Consider the following 19,458-nt stretch of genomic DNA (forward strand, 5'->3'; position numbering starts at 1 on the left):
TGCGATCACCTTTCTTTGAAATGGGTACAAATATAAATCTCTTCCAGTCAGTTGGCCAGGTAGGTGTCTTCCAAATCTCTTGGCATAACCAAGTGAGTGCCTCCAGTGGGGTATCTGTTTGTTGAAACATTTCAATGGGTATTCCATCAATTCCCAGAGCCTTGTTCTTCACCAATTCCTTCAGTGCAGCTTTGACTTCTTCCTTCAGTACCATTGGTTCTTGATCACATGCCACCTCCTGAAATGGATGAACATTGACCAGTTCTTTTTGGTACAGTGACTCTGTGTATTCCTTCCATCTTCTTTTGATGCTTCCTGAATTATTCAACATTTTGCTCATAGAATCTTTCAATATTGCAACTTGAGGCTTAAATTTTTTCCTCAGTTCTTTCAGCTTGAGAAATCCTGAGCATCTTCTTCCCTTTTGGTTTTCTAACTTCAAGTCTTTGCACATTTCATTATAGTCTGCTTGAGCTGCTCTTTGAAATCTGTTCAGCTCTTTTATCTTGTCAGTTCTTCCATTTGCTTTGGCTACTCTCCACTCAAGGGTAAGCTTCAGAGTCTCTTCTGTCATCCATTTTGGTCTTTTCTTTTTTTCTAATCTTTTTAATGACCTCTTGCTTTCTTCATGGATGATGTTCTTGATGTCATCCCATAATTCTTCTGGTTTTCAGTCATTGGTGTTCAATGGATCAAATCTATTTGTTAGATGGTCTCTGAATTAAGGAGGGATATATTCAAGGTCATATTTTGGTGCTTCTTAGGAGCATTCTGGCTGTACTTCTTCTGAGACAGATTTGTTCATTCTTCTGGCAGTACATGGTACATTCAATATTCTTTGCCAACACCATAATTCAAAGGCTTCAATTCTTCTTTGGTCTTTCTTATTCATTGTCCAGCTTTTGCATGCATATATAAGTGATTGAAAATACCATGGCTTGAGTCAGGAACACCTCAGTCCTCAAGGTGATGTCTTTGCTTTTTAACACTTTCAAGAGGTCTTTTACAGAAGGTTTATCTAACGCAATACAACGTCTGATTTCTTGATTGCTGCTACTACGGGTGTTGATTGTGGATCCAAGTCAAATGAAATCCTTGACAAATACAACCTTTTCTCCATTTATCATGATGTTACTTCTTGGTCCAGTTGTGAGGATTTTTGTGTTTTTTGTGTTGAGATATAATCCACCATAACTCTGTCATTTTGTCATCTGTGGTGGCTCGTGTGTTGCTGTGATGCTGGAGGCTATGGCACCAATATTTTTAATACCAGCACCATCGCCCTTGGTGGACAGGTTTCAGCAGAGCTTCTAGACTAAGACAGACAAAGAAGAAGGACTTGATGGTCCACTCCTTGGCAGGGGGTGGGGGGACTGGCCAGTGAAAACCTTATTAATAGCAGTAGAACATTGTCTAATAGGGTGCCAGATTATGAGCTTTTCAGGTTGGAAGGCACTCAAAATATGAAGAGCTGCCTCCTGAAAGTAAAGTCAACCTTAATGACGTGCATGAAATAGAGCTCGCAACACCTTCATTTGCTGATGTGGGATGACTCAAGATGAGAAGAAACAACTGCAGACATCCAGTAATAATTGGAAAATATGAATCAAAGAAAATTAGAAGTCATCAAAAAGGAAATGGAATGCATAAATATTGATTAACTCCTCGGAAGGAAGGTTGGGCAATCTACTTCTGTAGTGATACCACCGTGGAAACCCAAAGAGGGGTAACTATGAGTTGGGACTGACTCGAGGGCAGTGAGTTTGGCTTTTGGTTTAGGCATTAGTGAGATGAAATGGACTGTTACTGGCCATTTTGAATCAGACAGTCATATGGCCATTTATGCCAGGAATGATAAATTGAAGAGAAATGGTATCACATTCATTGTCAAAAAGAACATTTCAAGATCTATCCTGAAGTACAATGCTATCAGTGATAGGATAATATCAAAACACCTACAAGGAAATCAGTTAATACACTGTTATTATTCTAACTTATGCACTGACTACGGCATATAACAACAACAACTAATACCAAAGAAGAAGAAATTGAAGATCCTTACCAGCCTCTGCAGTGTGAAATTGATAACCAGCAGAAATATTTAAATCATCCATGTTTAAATAAAAATAAACAAATACACAGTGTAGATAACATTTTATGAAATACAAACTCTCTCGCATCAAATTGCACATTTCCTGATGGTTTGATCACATTCTGAAATTCCTTATTTCCTTTCAGAAACGACCCTGTCAACTTCTGCTCACTTGAGCTGCACATCCCTGCAGAGCTGATGGCTGTACGTGGAGACGCACGGTTAGGTTAGCGTCCTGCTTCTGGCTGAGAATGGAAAACATGTTCAGAAGCTCCGCGGGGTCCAGCCTGCTCCCACCAGCCTCTCATGCTGTAGTTTACCTCAGTTTCTACTATGCGTTCTGCATCCCGTGGCTGTATCCACCTTAAAAAAGGTCTTAGCTTGCGACCCTGGAATCCATGGTTGTGACAAATACAGAATCAGAAGAAAAAACAAAACAATCAAACTCACTGCCGTTGAGTTGGATCCAACCCATAGCGACCCTCCGTGGGTTTCCGAGGCAGTATCTCTCTGGAAGTAGATTGCCCGATTGTCCTTCCAAAGAGTGGCTGGTGGGTTTGAACCTCCAGCCTTCTGGTTAGCAGTGAAATAAACGCTTTAGGCATTATGCCACCAGAGCTCTCAGCATCAGAAGAGAGGCAGGGAATAAGAGGAGGCCTCAAGACCTCGAGATTAATGTGAATGTCCATGACTCTTTTTCCAGTCAGGAGAAAGACTCTAGCAGCTTCCTCCCATCACCACCCACTTCACAATCCACACCTCTCTGAGGCAGGCAGCTGTTGCTTCCAAATACTCTGACTCAAGTTTTCAGGCCAGTGTTACCTTTGAATGAAGCATTGCCTTTGCTTTCTTTGAATTGATTGATATACTTCCAGACTCTGCCCCCCAAGCTCCCACTACAAAAGAGAATATGTATATTCAACAAAAGAAAATAGAAGGAAAAAATATTATGTCTCTGAACTGGCTAACTTTGTAAGTTTGAAAATAAATGAAAGGATTGAAAAGTTGAGCTACATCCAATATGTAAACTATATACCAAAAGGCAGATGTCAGTTTGAAATACACGCAATCACTTGAGGAAAGTAATGAAATAAGCATTAAATGAGCTCACAGTGAGTTAAAAACAAAAACACCTTCTAAACTCTCAATAGATAATGGACAAAGAATATGAACAAATACATGCAAATGGATACTAAACATTTGGAAAAATGATCAGCTGTACTACTAAATAACTGAGAATTAGAACTGCAAATACATGACACTTTGTCCACCAATTTAGCAAACGTCCATGGCCCCAAACAAGCAAGTCTGGGGACAGGAATAAAAGGGAACGCAACCCTGAAAAGTGGTTTCATAATATGGATAAAGAGGCTTAAAAGGGTCTACTTCCTGATCCTGTAATTTAACTTTTTGTAATCTACATCCTACTTCCGTAGCGATACTGCCTCGGAAACCCAAGGAGGGGTAGCTATGAGTCGGGGCCGACTCGACGGCAAACAACAACAACAACAAAGAAGTAACCCAAATATGTCCAAATATTTTTATATTAAGATGGTTCCAACCCAGCATTTAAAAAAAAAAAAAATTTTTTTATTGTGATTTGGGTGAAAGTTGACAAAGCAAATTCGTTTTCCATACAGCAGTCCATACACATTTTGTTTCATAACATTGATTGCAGTTCCCCACAGTGTAACAGCTGTCTTCCCACTTCCTCCTTGTAGTTACCTCTTCACTGTGTCTTTTCCTCCCACGCACTCCCGCCCCCCCTTGAACTATCTCCCTCTGCAAACACTGCCCTTCTATTCTTCCACAATTAATCACTCCAAGGAGTATATCTACTTGGTATAAATGCTCACCCCATATGCCTATCTATTGTTTGGCTGGAGGCCACAGTAGTGAGTTCAGTTCCAGACCTGCAGGGTAACTAGGGGCCATAATCTTAGGGGTCTTACCAGGTTCTATCAGACCAGCAAATCTGGTCTTCTTTTTTTCCTTTTTCTTTTTTTATGATTTTGAGTTTTGTTCTACATTGCTCTCCCGCTCTGTCCAGGATCTCCTACATAGATCCCCCTCCAAGTGTTTGACAATGGTAGCCAGGCACCATCTAGTTCTTCTGGTCTCATGGTCATATAGACTGAGGATCATATGGTCTGCTGGTCCCGTGGACTGATTGTTTCCATGGGTCTTTGTTTTTCTTCATTCTTCTTTGCTCTGGATGAGCAGAGACCCACTGTTGCATCTAGATGGCCTCCTGAAATCTTTTAAGACCCCAGTTGCTATTCACCAAAGTAGGATGTAGAACAGTATTTTTGTGTAGTATGTTATGCCAGTTGAGCTTGATGTCCCCCTGCAACCATGGTCCTGAGCCCACAGGTCCATCTACTCACTCCCTCAGGGTAGCTCAACCCAGTATATTTTTACATTAGTGAAAAATCAGAGGTTCATAATACCTAACAATAAAGAGACTGTGCAAATTTCAGAAATAAAAATCTTGGGTAGCCATTTAAAAGGATGGCTATAAAGATTTTTTTTTTAATATGAGAGATGCCCATTCTATAATATGAAGTATAAAAAGCACGGCATGGAATTACTTTTAAAAAGTGCATGGGGAAAAGACTAAAAACAAAACCCCTCACTGCCATCGAGTCGATTCCGACTCATAGCGACCCCCTTTGGGTTTCTGAAGCGGTAAATCTTTACGGCAGTAGATTGCCCGGTCTTCCTTTCATGGAGTGGCTGCTGGGTTTGAATCATGCCATCTTTCTGGTTAGCAGTCAAATGCCTTAGGCACTGAGCTCCAGACTTGTAGAGAGTAGTTCCAAAGGTTAATAGTGATTGTCACTGGGAGGTGGGATTTGACTGAATTGCATTTCTGCTTCTTTATACCTTTATGCCTTTTATAAACGCTTTACAATCAACAGGTATCACTTTTATAATTAGATAAAAAATAGTGGAAAAATGTGCTGCATAAGAATTGAGGGAAAATCGCTGGGAAGCCAAAGAAGAACACAAGAACACAAATGACTGTGACTTCCCCACCCTCCGGCAACCAGGAAAGTTACCTACTGCAGACCCTTGGGGTGACTCCCTCTGGCTTGCGGTTAACAGAGATGGGTTGGCTGATTGCAGTGTTACTGTGGTCAGTTGAGAAATGCCCTAGTTCCTGCCACATGACTTGATTAGGGTGCGAGATTCTCTGCAGTCACATGCCTCGTAATATTTTCAGCAACCCCTGCAATTAGGGGGTTGCCAAACTGGAATTGTTGCTTTACTTGAGACAGGTACACACACATGCAATGCTAGAAATTGTGAATCAACTACCCTCTTGAAGAGAAACAGTGTAAGTAGCTCTCCTTTGGATGGGAAGATATTCTCCAAAAACCTAATAGAAGCAGATTTTGTGATTCTTTTTTCCAAAAGACTACAAGTCACCAGTTTCCACTACATACTGGTCAGAAGTCAAGTAGATGGCTCCATTGCTCAGTGGACTCATTGACTTTGGACTTTAAGAACCCCACCACATTGGTGACTAGGAGGTCATCGGGACCCATTCAGCTCTAGAGTTGAAAAGCAATGAAGGAAGTTTTCAGGTTGCACCCTGAGAACCAATTTTCTCAAATAGAACTTAATTACAACTATAAAATTATTGAAACATTTATGGAGAATGCTAACCCTACGCCCACTGCCGGGTTCCGGTTCAGCTGAGCTCCTTTAACTGAAATGTTCCCATCCAGTGTTTGTAAAGGAGAGAGAGAGAGAAAAGGGGGGGGGGGGTGACACCTCTGGCTTCCAGTCAAATAAAAGACTGGCGTATCGGCTGAACATTTCCATCCGCTAGATACACTCCTTGGAGAGATCAGTCCTGGGAGAATAGAAGGGCTGTGTCTGCACAGGGAGCAGCTCGGGAACCAGGAGTGCACGGGAGGGAAGGACACAGGAAGAGGTGGTTATGGGGAGGAAGTGGGAAGAGAGTTGTTACATTGTGAGAAATTGCAGTCAATGTCATGAGACAAAGTGTATATGAAATCTGTATGGAAAATGAAATCGCTGTGTAAGCTTACACCAAATCACAATAAAGTTTTTTAAAAAGGCAGGGGTGGGGAGGGGGCAGAGGAGAGAAGGTTCCCAGAGAGAGAAACAGACAAAGAGGTAGAGTTAAGGGGTGTGTGTGATTCCTACAGTGGCTGTTCACTATCCACAGTGGGTCTCCCGCATCTGGCTCGTGGGGTCGCGTGCTTACTCTGCTTGGCAAGCATTCAGATGGGGTGACATCTTTGAGGGCACCCAGCACCACCCCACACTCTGTTTACGCAGAAGGAAGCCGCCATTGCAGGGTTACACAGCTGACCCTAGCAGTGGTCCACTGCAGCCCACCTCTGGGCTCGTTTCAGTTGGCCCCTTGCCTTAGCACTTCAGTACGCTTGGTTGCACTTGCCAAAGGGAAAAACTAAGATGTGAACAGGAAGAGCGTGTCCTTGGAGTAATGGTGCCAAACAAAGGCAGAAGTCAGGATTTCTAACCTAAGATAGAGAGTGAGTTTGTGTGTTAGAAATGTAGGCCCCAGGAAGGCCCCTTAGCAGCAGGGTGAGAAGTAGAGCCGAGGTGACAGGAAGTTAGGCCTTGTCAGTAAAGCGGTAGCTAAACAAGCGGGTATCAATCTTAGCCCACAACCCAATTCCCAAATTACAACTTTACCTACTGGGATTCTCCACTGGGTTTCCACTAGCCTTTGACCTATTTGTAAGTAAGGTAGGGGCTAAGTTTAAGATAAGGAGACAGACTGCAGATGTCACAGAAATGTAGCCCCTGACAGAATAGTTTGTTTAACAACTCTCAGGATGTGACAGCCTCAGAATGCAACGAATGAGCTTGTTGGTAATGGTTACGTTTGTAGTCCAGCCAATCCTTTGGAAATGTCACCGTGTTTCTGTGCCCGGTGCCACGTGACTGTGCACGATTCCTTTGTTCAGTCCCCCTTTATAAGCCCTGCGTCAATCTTCTCTAAGTCGGAGCAGGCTGTCAGAGTATGAGCTCATTCTGCACCTGCTATACACAAGCAATCAAACCTTGTCTGTCTCTTCCAAAAAGCAAAGAGCATGTCTTTGAATGCACAGAAATCCGGAACATTAAGACCGTTCACCAAACAACTTAGTGTGTGTGTGTGTGGTGGGTGAGGGGTTGAGGATGCACGGTCTGTGGTATGGAGTCTTGCTGTTCTTGGGGCTACGCTAATAGAGAGGAGGCGTGCACACCCACCCAGGGGCAGGAACCCCAAGGAGCCAGAACCAGGCAGAAGCAAGCGTCAAGGACAAGCGAAGTGGGGGAGGATGGGAGGACAGGAGCGGCCGGGACAGCAGGCTGGAAATGGGGTTGGAGGTCTTCAGAGGGACTGTGGGCGGGAAGGGCAGGAGCCCAGTTGGCCTGTTCATCACATCCTGTGCACACACAGTCACACACCACACATCATGTCACACACACACCACACCACACACATACCACATGCCCCATTACTCCCCCACACACATACTCCACCATGTATATGCCATATACCACACACATCCCACACACACCCCACACCACACCATATATACACCACATAGCCCATATATCACCCACAGCGGAGCACACAACACTACATGCCACATATATAACCCATACACACATCCCACACTGTAAACACACCATGTGTCACCCCCCCCCAGGCCAGGGCCCCTATGCATGTCCTTGCACAGAGCACTCCGATACACAAACACCCTTGGCCTCCTTCGTTCCAAACAGGCAATTTTTTCTCCCTCATCGCTCTGACGGGCTAACTTTTACTTGTCCTTACACACTTGACTCCAGCAATATCCCGCCGAGACCGTTCTCCGAGCCACGCCTCCGTTCCTCCTGCCCTCCCCCAGGCTCGTCACACGCCTCTCCTCTGCAATCCCACACGACATAGAAGTACCTCTTATCCTGTGTGGCCACCGCTGGCTCACTTGTTGGCCTTCCCTAAAGGGACCCAAGGTGTTGGGGAGCTGGGACCTCAGAGTCCGTCTTTGTAGCCAGCATGGAGCAGCGGGCCCGTCACCTGGTGTTGAGTAAATGGGCTCACTCGCTCAAGGGGTCATTACTGAGCACGGACTTTGTTCTCGCTCCATGCTAGGACCTCGTAAGACACACATGGCCCTTGCCCTCAGGAACTTTGTGTTCTGTGAAGGGACTTGACACCCCAAAGGCTTCTTGAAAGACATTCGATGTAACAGGATGGATGAATGTCAGGTCTGGTGGACTGTAAAACAACGAATGTTATTGAAGCAGATTGCCAGGCCTTACCTTCTGAGGGACTGGTGGGTGGGTTCAACCACCAACCTTTAGATTAACAGCCAAGAGCAAACCATTCTGCCACTGAGGGACTTCCACCCATGGCATAGGGATTAGGATGTCAACACGTATTTGGGGGGACACAGTTCAATTCATAACAGAGACAAAAACAGAAATGCTGGAGACTTCTGGAAAAGTGTCTCCCCAGTGACACAGACAGTGCCCCTCCCCCCACCACATGCTTGGGATGTGGAAATGAAGCACAGAGAGACAGCAGTCACCTTGTGTCTCACTGGCAACAGATCTGAAGACAGAGACCTGTCCACACGCCAGCGAAAGTGCTGGAAGGTGAAGGACCTGTTTGATCAGGCCTGAATGACCTACCAGTCCCAGACTTCCTGTTCCTTGAGAAAAACAATCCTCTATCTGGTTAACGACCATATTGGAGATGTTTGTCATTATAGCTAAAAATATTCCCAATTGATTAAGAATTCTACCTGAAATGAGAGCGCCAAGAAAAAAGCAGCTAAATTGCAGAATTAGCTTAAAGGAAGGAAGCCAGAGAGTGCCACGGAGTCAATCACTTCAGGCTGAAAAGGCAGGGAAATTTGATTTATGGTGAAATATTTGAGCAGATTGTCACCTGCTGTGCCTTGGAATATATACCACATGCTTCCAGGGCTTTGTCTTTGAGTGAATAGTGGGGAATTTCAGAATGTCGATGTATGCTGGGCCTAAAAAAACATTAACCTTTAAGTTTCTACTGTTAAAACAAAAATCATGTTAAGCCAATAATAGGAATTGATTGAAGCTTATTTAACATGTGATTTGTCAGTCAGGGTAACATATTGACTGTTGTTGTTGTTGCTAGGTGCTGTCAAGTCAGCAATTCCATGGACAACAGAATGAAACCCTTCCTGGTCCTGCACCGTCCTCACACTCCCTGCTGTGCCTGAGCCCATCGCTGCAGCCGCCGTGCCATCCATCTTGTTGAGGGCCTTCCCCTTCTTCGTTGACCCTCCCCTTTACCAAGCATGACATCCTTCTCCAGGGAATGGTCCCTTCTGACCACGTGACCAAAATAAGTCAGACAAAGTCTGGCCATCTTGCTTCCAAGGAGCATTCTGGCTGCACTTCTTCCAGGACAGCTTTGTTTGTTCTTCTGGCAGTCCATGGTACTTTCAGTATTCTTCACCAAGACTACAATGTCCCAGAGAGGAAAGAACTTCCAAAAATTCTTATACACCATCTTAATGACATTGCCATGGAAATGGGGCCAGAACAGTGCTTATACAGTAACAATTAACTCTATATAGCACAGCTTCCAGCCTAACCCTGGAGGCTCTGTTTCTTGAAATGAGTGTTATTGTTAGATGCCCTTCATTCATAGTGACCCATGGACCACAGAACAAAGCCCTGCCTGGTCCCGCACCAGCCTCACATCCTTGCTATGTCTGAGCTCATAGCAGCACCGCTGTGTCAGTTCATCTCATTGAGGGTCTTCCTCTCTTTCACTGACCCTCTACTTCATCAAGGAGCTCTGGTAGTACTGCCTAAGGCACTTGACTGCTAACCAGAAGGCTGGCGGTTCAAACCCACCAGCCACTCCTCGGAAGGAAGGTTGGGCAATCCTACTTCCGTAGTGATACTGCCTCGGAAACCCAAGGAGGGGTCCCTATGAGTCGGGGCTGACTCGACGGCATACAATAACAACAACTACTTCATCAAGCATGATGTCTTTCTCCACAGACCAGTCCTTCCTGCTGACATGTCCAAGGTAAGTGAGACAAAAATCTCGCCATCCTTGCTTCTAAGGAGCAATCTGGCTGTACTTCTTCCAACACCAACTTGTTCACTCTGCAGCCGTCCATGGTGTAGTCAGTATTCTTTGCCGACACTGTAATTCAAATGCATCAGTTCTTCTGAGGTCTTCCCTTATTCATTGTCCAGCATGCACACGAAGTCATTGAAAATACCATGGCTTCGGTCAGCCTACTTTAGTCCTCAAAGTGGCATCTTTGCTTTCTGTCAATACTTTACAGAGGTCTTTTGCAGCAGATTTGCCCAATGCAATACGTCTTTGGATTTCTTGACTGCTGCTTCCATGGGCATTGATTGTGGATCCAAGTAAAATGAAATTCTTGACAATTTCAATGTTTTCTTCATTTGTCATGATGTTGTTATTGGTCCTGTTGTGAGGATTTTTGTTTTCTTTATGTTGTGGTGTAATCCACACTGGAGGCTGCAGTCTTTGAGCTTCAGCAGCGAGGAGACATTGAAATGCAATGCCTAAGGCGAAATAGTCTTTACTAATCTATCTAGACCTTTGTTGGACTCAAAAATGATTTTAGGAAACCAGTTCTCTCAAGGCTGAAGGCCTAAAGATCATCTGTGGGTGATAGTTTGGGTGGGTCACCCCAACCTACATGTTGCCACTACTCTCTGCCAGGCATTATTCTAGAAACCAGCAGTGAGTGAAACCAAAAAATCCCTGCCCTCGTGGAGTTTCTGTCCTAGTGGAGAATCATATACTAAAAAAGTAAACATCTAGGGAGTGTGAGAAACATCAGTAGCTTACATGGGATAGGCAGTTCCAAGGACAGGGACTGTTATTTTGTGTGAGGTGGTCAGACTTCTTCTCTAATCATGTGACAGATGAGCAGAGACTTGGAGGAAGGGAGGGGGAAGCCAGGGGACTGCTGGGCACACTGCCAGAGCAGCAGGAGTGGCAGGAGTGCCCACGGATAGCCCAGTTGACATAGAAGGCGTGTGTGTGTGTGTGTGTGTGTGTGTGTGTGTGTAGGGAAGGGAAGTAAGCCATGTAAGGCCTTTCAGGCCTTGTTAAGACTGGCTTCTCATCTGAGTGTGCTGGGAAGCCATTATTTCCCATTTTCAACAAGTCTTTAAAAGAAGAAGGAACTAAGACTAGAATTAGCCAGAGTGCTAGGAAAGAGGCAAGGGACCATACAAAAGCAAGACTGACTACTACCTTGGCTTGAACTGCGTCTCCCAAAAAAAATCTGCTGAGGTCCTAACCCCAGGGCCTGTGAACAGGATCTTGTTTGGAAATAGGGTCTTCGAGGACGTTGTCAGTTACGTTCACATGAGGGAATGCTGGTGTATGATGGGTCCTCTTCGCATCTGAGCAGTGTCCTTGTAAAAGAGGAGAGACAGAGAGATCAAAAGAGAGGGTGGCCACGTGTACACAGAGGCAGTAGTGGTGCTGCCACAAGCCAAGTCTCCCTGGGGCCCCCAGAAGCTGAAAGAAGCAAGGAAGGATCTTCCCCCTAGAGCCTTCAGAGAGAATATGGCCCTGCTGACGCCCTGAATTCAGACTTCAGAACTGTGCGACTTTACATTTCTGTTCTTACAGGCCACCCAGCGTGTTACAGCAGCAGTGCGACATTCCCACAGAGACACCCTGCAGCCTGACTGGGCTGGCAGTCCTGAGATGGGACAGTTACTGAAAAGTCCTTAGGCCTCACCCTGGTCTGCAAACTAACGGGGCTGAGAAGCAGCAGGAGAAATCCATTGAAGAAGATGGAATTAGGGTGTGCTCTTCCTTTTTTGTTGTTGTGAATGGCCTGGAGGCTTGCTGGCTCTCATTCACTGCCCTTGAGTCCTTGAGTCGATCAGACTCATAGTGACCCCTCCTTGGGTTTCCCAGGTGGTATCACTACAGAAGTAGATTGCTCAGTCTTCCTTCCAAGGAGTGGCTGGTGGGTTTGAACCGCCAACTTTCTGGTTAGCAGTCAAATGCCTTAGGCACTATGCTGGCCATTAAATTCTGGGAGTGGTAGATTGGCAAAACTCTAAAACCAGACTAAGAGCCAAAATTCTCAGGCTTGAAGGCACTCTAGAAAAAAAATCTTGTTTGTGCTCATTTGCAAGTAGAGTTAACTGGAAATAAATCATTAAAAAATCTACTAGGTTTGAAAGAGAACTGTATTGATTTTAAAAACAAGCAAACAAGCCAGTCACAGCCTGATAGTGTCCAGTCACACAGCAATCTCTGGCTGTAGGGCCCAGCAGGGAGAGAAGGGCCTGACCTCCCATAGCGGAGGATGGTGGAGAGGACCGGGGGCTGTCAGGTGGCTTCCTCAAGGATCTTACTCCTTTACAAAGACTGGAAGTCCCACTGTTCCTTTCTGGCAGCATAAAGAACTACTGGAATTTCATTCTCTCATTTCTCCAAGTGGGAGTTTTAATTGCAGTTTTCCTGGTCTTTTCCATATTTGTATATTAGGTCTTCTGGGTGCTATAACTGGTCATTAAGCTTATGGGTGGCAGGACTGTAAGAAGCCAAGTTTATGATGGAATGGATGGAAGCCACCCAGAGATGCTGAATACCAACCCAGGTGCATCCACGGATGAGACGGGACTGTCTCCCTTAGGGGGTGGACAGCACTCTCCGTAGAAGGGAGAAGGGAGTGTACAGGAGGCTGTGGGCAGCTGTGGGCAGTGGTGTGACCCTGTCTCACTCTGACCCCTCAGCTCTTGCTGGGATGTACCAGAGAGTCTGTAAAGCTGCCCCGAGCCTTCCTTGAAGCTAAGGGTGGCCGTGTACGAGACGTTGAGTGGAGATCTGCTGGGAACTTGATAAAGTCTTTGCTTTCTTGATCAGGCTTCATTCCTTCCTGTTCCTCTTGCTTCCAGTCTAGAACTTAGACATGGAGCTGGAGACAGAACAGCCATCTCCCAACCATGTGCAACAAGATTAGGATAAAAGCCAACCAGTCTACCAGGAACAGGGTAAGGAAGGGAGAGAAGGAAACACAAAGAAGAAAAAAAAAGGAAGCGCAAAGTGGGTCCAAATCTCCATGGCACTAATAAATGGGTGTACCAGCCCCACAACACTTGCCTGTGAACCTGTTACATGGAAATACAACAGTACATCTGTATATTTAAGTCCCATACATCTGTATGTCTGCCGCAAGTAATCAGAGAGATGGAAATGAAAATCGTGAGATGCTATTTTGTATTCATTAGATCTAAGGGCAAAACTTGTAAAGTCTGAACATATCAAGTGTTGGCAAGATGTTAAGAAACAAGTATTTTCATACATTGCTGGTGGAAGGAAAATTGGTACAGCTACTTTGGAGAGCAACTTGGACAAAGCCAACATAGCTGAAGATGGACATAATAACTGCACCTTTAGATCCCAGTCCCTTGCTAGTTAATGTTTGGACCATAGTGCCCAGGAATCCTTTGTGCTAGCCTACAAGGAGTTGTAGATAAAGATGTTCATTGCAGCATTGTTGGTAATGCAAAAAAGGAGAAGGGGGCTCAAATGCCTATTGGCTGTGGAGCTGTGAGTCACACCTGACCATCTGCCTCCACTGTTCAGTGCTTAACTGTCAGGCCACGTGCAAGGGACTGTTAGGTTGTGAGGGTATTGGACACCATACATTGCAAGCAACAAACAGCTTTATTGACATGTCCAATTCTACTTCACGGAGTCCCGCTTGTTCAATGGAATGGTTACACAAGTTTAAAAACACGCCAAACTGTCCCGTAATGCTTAACAATGCATATTGTAACAGTACAGATAAACAGCACATTAATTTAAAACTTCTCCTCTCCGCCAGCTGATAGAATACAGTGAGGAAAGGGATCCTGGTCTATTTCTCTGCTTGTCCACTCTGTGCTTTTCTTTTTGTTCTCTAATCAACTAGACATAGTTTCTGACCCCTTCAAGTTTGGGATAAGAAGGAGGAAGGGAGAAGCGATATTTAAACCATTATTTAGTACTATGTAATCTGGGGTTGGTGTTCTGTGCCCTTTTCCTATATCTGTTATAATGATCATATTGAGATTTTTTTCTCCTTTATCTGGTTAATGCAGTAAATTACATTAATAGATTTCCACCTTACATTCCTGGATAAACCCAAGTTGGTTATGGCAGTGCAGGGAATTACATAATAAGGTTCTTCTAGCCACGGTTTTTGTGACTCCCACCAGATGACTGGGTGGGACTATGCAAATGTGAGGTGCTTGTGACCTATGAAGGGGTTAGATAGCTTGCCAATAATGTGAAGAAGATACATGGCACACTTGCGGGGGTAGGACTGTGCAAATCATGTGTATGGAACCCTATGGTGGGGATTGGCAGCTTTGACATCTCACTAGGCTTACAATAAGCCATCCCAGAGATGGAATTGGCAAGGAACAAGGCTCTGGGAGTTGACGGGATACCCACTGAGATGTTTCAACAAACGGATGCCCCTCTGGAGGCACTCACTTGGTTATGCCAAGAGATATGGAAGACAACTACCTGGCCAACTGACTGGAAGAGATGCATATTTGTATCCATTCCAAAGAAAGGTGATCCCACAGAATGTGGAAATTATCAAACAATATCATTAATATCACATGCAAGTAAAATCTTACTGAAGATAATTCAAAAATGGTAGCAGCAGTATATTGACAGAGAACTTCCAGGAATGCAAGCTGGATTCAGAAGAGGACGTGGAACAAAGGATATCATTGCTGATGTCAGATGGGTCTTGGCTGAAAGCAGAATACCAGAAAAATGTTTACTTGTGTTTTATTGACTGTGCAAAAGCATTTGATTGTGTGGATCATAACAAATTGTGGATAACATTGAGAAGAATGGCAATTCTAGAACAGTTAATTGTGCTCAAGAGGAATCTTTGCATAGACCAGGAAGCTGTCATTTGAACAGAACAAGGGGACACTGCATGGTTTAAAATCAGGAAGGGAGTGCATCAGGGTTGCATCATTTCCCCATATTTATTCAATTTGTATGCTGAGCAAATAATCCAAGAAGGTGGACTATATGAAGAAGAATGTGGCATCAGGATTGGAGGAAGATGCATTAACAACCTGCCATATGCAGACGACACAACTTTGCTTGCTGAAAGTGAGGACGATTTGAAGCACTTGCTGGTGAAGATTGAAGACCACAGTCTGCAGTATGGATTACATCTCAATATAAAGAAAACAGAAATCCTCACAACTGGACCAATAAGCAGCATCACAATAAATGGAGAAAAGGTTGAAGTTGTCAAATACTTCATATTACTTGGTTCTACAATCAACACCAATCGAAACAGCAGTCAAGACATTAGAAGACATATTGCATTGGGCAAATCTGTTGCAAAAGACCTCTTTCAGGTGCTGAAAAGCAAAGATACCTCCTTGAAGACTAAGGTGCACCTGACATAAGCCATGGTATTTTCAATCACCTCATAGGCATATGAGAGCTGGACAATGAATAAGGAAGACTGAAGAAGAGTCGATACTTTTGTGTTATGTTGGTGAAGAATACCGAAAGTACCATGTACTGCTAAAAGAACTAACTATCCTGTCCTGAAGGAAGTGCAGCCAGAATGCTCCTTGGAAACAAGAATGGCCAGACTTTGTCTCACCTACTTTGGTTATGTTGTCAGAAGGGACCATTCTTTGGAGAAGGATATCATGCTTGGTAAAGTGGAGGGTCAATGAAGAAGGGGACAGCCCTCAACAAGATGGATAGACACAGTGGCTGCAACGATGGGTTCAGGTATAGCAAGGATCTTGGGGCTGGCACAAGACTGGGCAGTGTTTCATTCTACTGTGCAGAGGGTCGCTGTGAGTCAGAGATGGCTCGATGGCACCTAATAACAACAGCGATGGAAAGGGGGATCTCACTACCATGGAGAAAGAAAACCCAAGACCCCACACTAAGCTTCTTTGATCCAGGAGAGAGAAAGAACTGTAACACTTGCTGAGAGGCAGAGAGACAGTGAGAAATGGGGATAGAGATGGTGGCAGCAGAGGCAGCAGGCCCAGGAGGGCTTCCTGGCCCACAGATCAAGAGAGCCGAGTGTCTGCAGGCAGGAGGCTTGCTGGTGGGCAGGCGCCTCTCTGGGCATCTATCAGCAGAGCTAAAAGAGCTTTGTAACACTTACCCGAGCAGGGCAAAGGCCAAGGCCAAGACCACAGAAAAGTGCCTACAGCATGGCTGAGAGGAGGCTGTCCTGGTTGAAGAACTGTATCTTGAGTGTCCTGAACTGGAATTATAACCTGTTACTCCCCTAATAAACTCCATAATCATGAGTATTGTCTGTGAGTTCTGCATGGCCATTGCAACAAATTATCGAACCCAGTAAAGTAGAGTGCTGTGGGAGGGACGGTTGGTGACTGAGTTAGTGAGGAAGTTGGAGGGTGGCAGCATGTCTGACTTCTGCTGCTTAGCAATCGGCCTTGGGCTGTGGATGGTGTTCTGGGTCTCCTTCCCCTTGTGAAGTTAGAGGAGGTCAGAAGACGCCTCCCCCACGCCCTGTTATGATGTGTTTTTTAATTATATATCGCTCAATAAAATTTTGTTTGGGGTATTTACATTTATTCTCATAAGTAGATTAGCCTATAATTTTCCTTTTTCATGTTGTCTTCCAATGCTTTTATACAAGCCTCATAAAACAAATTGTGAAGTCCTTCTTCTTTCTCCAGTCTCTGAAAAAGTTTTTATGAGATTGGAATGATTTATTTCTTATATGTTTGGTAGAACTTTCCTGTAAAATTGTCTGGACCCATTAGTTTTACATGTGTAGGTGTGTATTGTGAGTGTGTGGGTGTATTATTTTAACTACTGATTCCATTTTGATAATGGTTGATAGGTTTAGAGTTTTTATTTCTTCTTGAGTTAGTTTTGGCAATATCCACTTAGAAAATTGTCAAGCTTCCTAATTTATCAGTGTAAACTTGTTCGGATAGTTTCTTAATATTTTAAAATTCTCTGTTCTGTTTGTAGTCGTATCATTCCTACTATTAGTTATTTGAACCATTTAAATTCTTTCATGATTTCTCTTGCCAGAGGTTTGTTGATTTTATTAGTGTGTTCAAAGTTATCTGTTATGCTCATTGAAGTTCTTTATTATTTCTTGGATTTTATTTCATAAACATCTGCTTTTATCTTTATTATTTCCCTATTTTATCCACACTCCTTTCCTTCTTTTCTCATTTTCTTTTTCCTTTCTTTACTTCCTTACTTCCAATCCATGGATATGGTATATTTCTCCATTTTAATCTTCTATAATTTCTCTGAGCAATGTTTTGCCATTTTCAATGCAGGCATTTTATACATCTTTTTATTTATAAGTATTTTATATTTTTTAATGTTATTATAAATGGTATGGTTTTTAAATGTTCATTTTCCAATTGTTTGCTTTACTATGTAAACAACAGCTGACATTGTATCTGACCTTGTATCCCAGGACCTTACTGTGGTAGTGAAGGTTGTGTGTCAACTTGGCTGGGACATGATTCTCAGTGGTTTAGCAGTTAGGATGCAGTCTTCCCCATGATGAGATCTGACATAATGTCATCAGTTCCATGACGAGATCTCCCATGAGCAGCCAACCAGTTGACAGGGAGTTTCCTCGGGGGTGTGGCCTGCTTCAGATATCCGTAGCAACGTCCTAGCCACATTCTCTGGCTTTTCCGCTGGGCCTGGATCCTGCATGTGGTTCATCTTTGTCTCTAGTTCCTGGACTTGAACCAGTGCCCTGCTGTGTTGCCTGCTGGTCTTGGGCCTGTTGTCTTCACAGCCTGTGAGCCAACAGTCTGCCAGGTTACTTGCTAATCTTGGATTTATCAGCCTCTGAGGCAAGCAGCCTGCTGTATTACCTGCCGATCTTGGGTTCATCAGCTCCTGTGGCTATATGAGTCAGGAGAAGCCTCAAGCTTAACGTCTGAGTCTTGGACTTGGGACTTACCAGCCTCTAAAACTGTGTGTGCCAGTTCCTTGAGATAAATTTCTCTCCCTCTCTCTCTCTTGCTCGCTCAATCACTCTCTCTCTCTTTCTCTCCTTCTCTGTCTCTCTAGCTTCACTGGTTTTTGCTTCTCTAGAGAACTAAGCCTATGATACTTACTAAATTCACTTATTAGGCCTAGTAGTTCTTTTGTGGAGTCCATAGAATTTTCCTCCTAATCAATCATATTATCTGTAAATAGAGCCACAGGTCAAGGCTTTCTGTACCACCAATATTCCAATCTCTTCTAAACTTATATCTCTAGTGTGACCCCTCCCCTATATCCTTGTCAACACTTGTTATTTTCCTTTTTTTTTTTCTTTCAGTATAGCCATCCCAGTGGTTTTGATTTGGTATGACATTGTGGTTTTAACTTGCTATTTCCTAATGACTAATGATGTTGAGCATCTTTTCATATGCTTATTGCCCATTTGTATATCACTGGAGAAATCTTTATTTGAATCCTTTACCCATAGCAGTTGGGTTGTCTTTTTATTGTTGAGTTGTAATTCTGTGTTAAAAAATATGTTATTGTACTTTTGGTGAAAAGTATACACAGCAAACTACATTCCCATTCAACAATCTCTATGCATAATGTCAGTGCCGTTACATTCTTTGAGTTGTGTCAACATTCTCATTATTTCCATTGTCCCACCCTCATCAATTTAGTCTCACTGCCCCCAAAACTTCTCATCGGTGCTTTAGGGTCATCATTCATTTAGTCTTTTGTGAATAATTTTTATTTTATTTTAATTATGCTTTAGGTGCAAATTTACAATGCAGAGTTTGTTTTACATTCAACATTTTGTGTACATTTGGTTTTACTCCCCAATTACCATCTCCAACCCTAACCCACTCTCCTCTCCTCCCTTTCCAGTAACCCCCCACACACACTCCATGCCCCTCATGGTTATGTACTCCTGTGTGTCCTGCATTTCCTCCATGTGAATGTCACCCCTCTGGTGCCCCATGGTCAATTGCTCCAAGGGATGCATCTCCATAGAGTATGTGGGTACATCACCCTGGGTTGAGTGATCTGTGTGTATGTCTTGTTTACTATTGGGCTGAGAGCCAACTCTGGGAGTTAGTTTCATTCCAGGCTCAAAGTGTATCCCAGGGCCATAGTATTAGGGGTCCTACCAGACTCCATCTGACTAGTAATTCTGGTCCTTATTGTGTTTTGGATTTTGTTCCACATTTTTCCTCCCACTTTATCCAGGATCTCCAGTTTTGATCCTTTCCCAAGTGGTTGGCACTGGTAGCCGGGCACCATCTAGTTCTTCTTGTCTTAAGGTCCATCATGT

Source organism: Orycteropus afer, unplaced genomic scaffold (assembly GCF_000298275.1).
Source record: "Orycteropus afer afer isolate SDZICR_OR568_19922 unplaced genomic scaffold, OryAfe1.0 scaffold00358, whole genome shotgun sequence".
In the NCBI taxonomy this organism is placed as follows: domain Eukaryota; kingdom Metazoa; phylum Chordata; class Mammalia; order Tubulidentata; family Orycteropodidae; genus Orycteropus; species Orycteropus afer.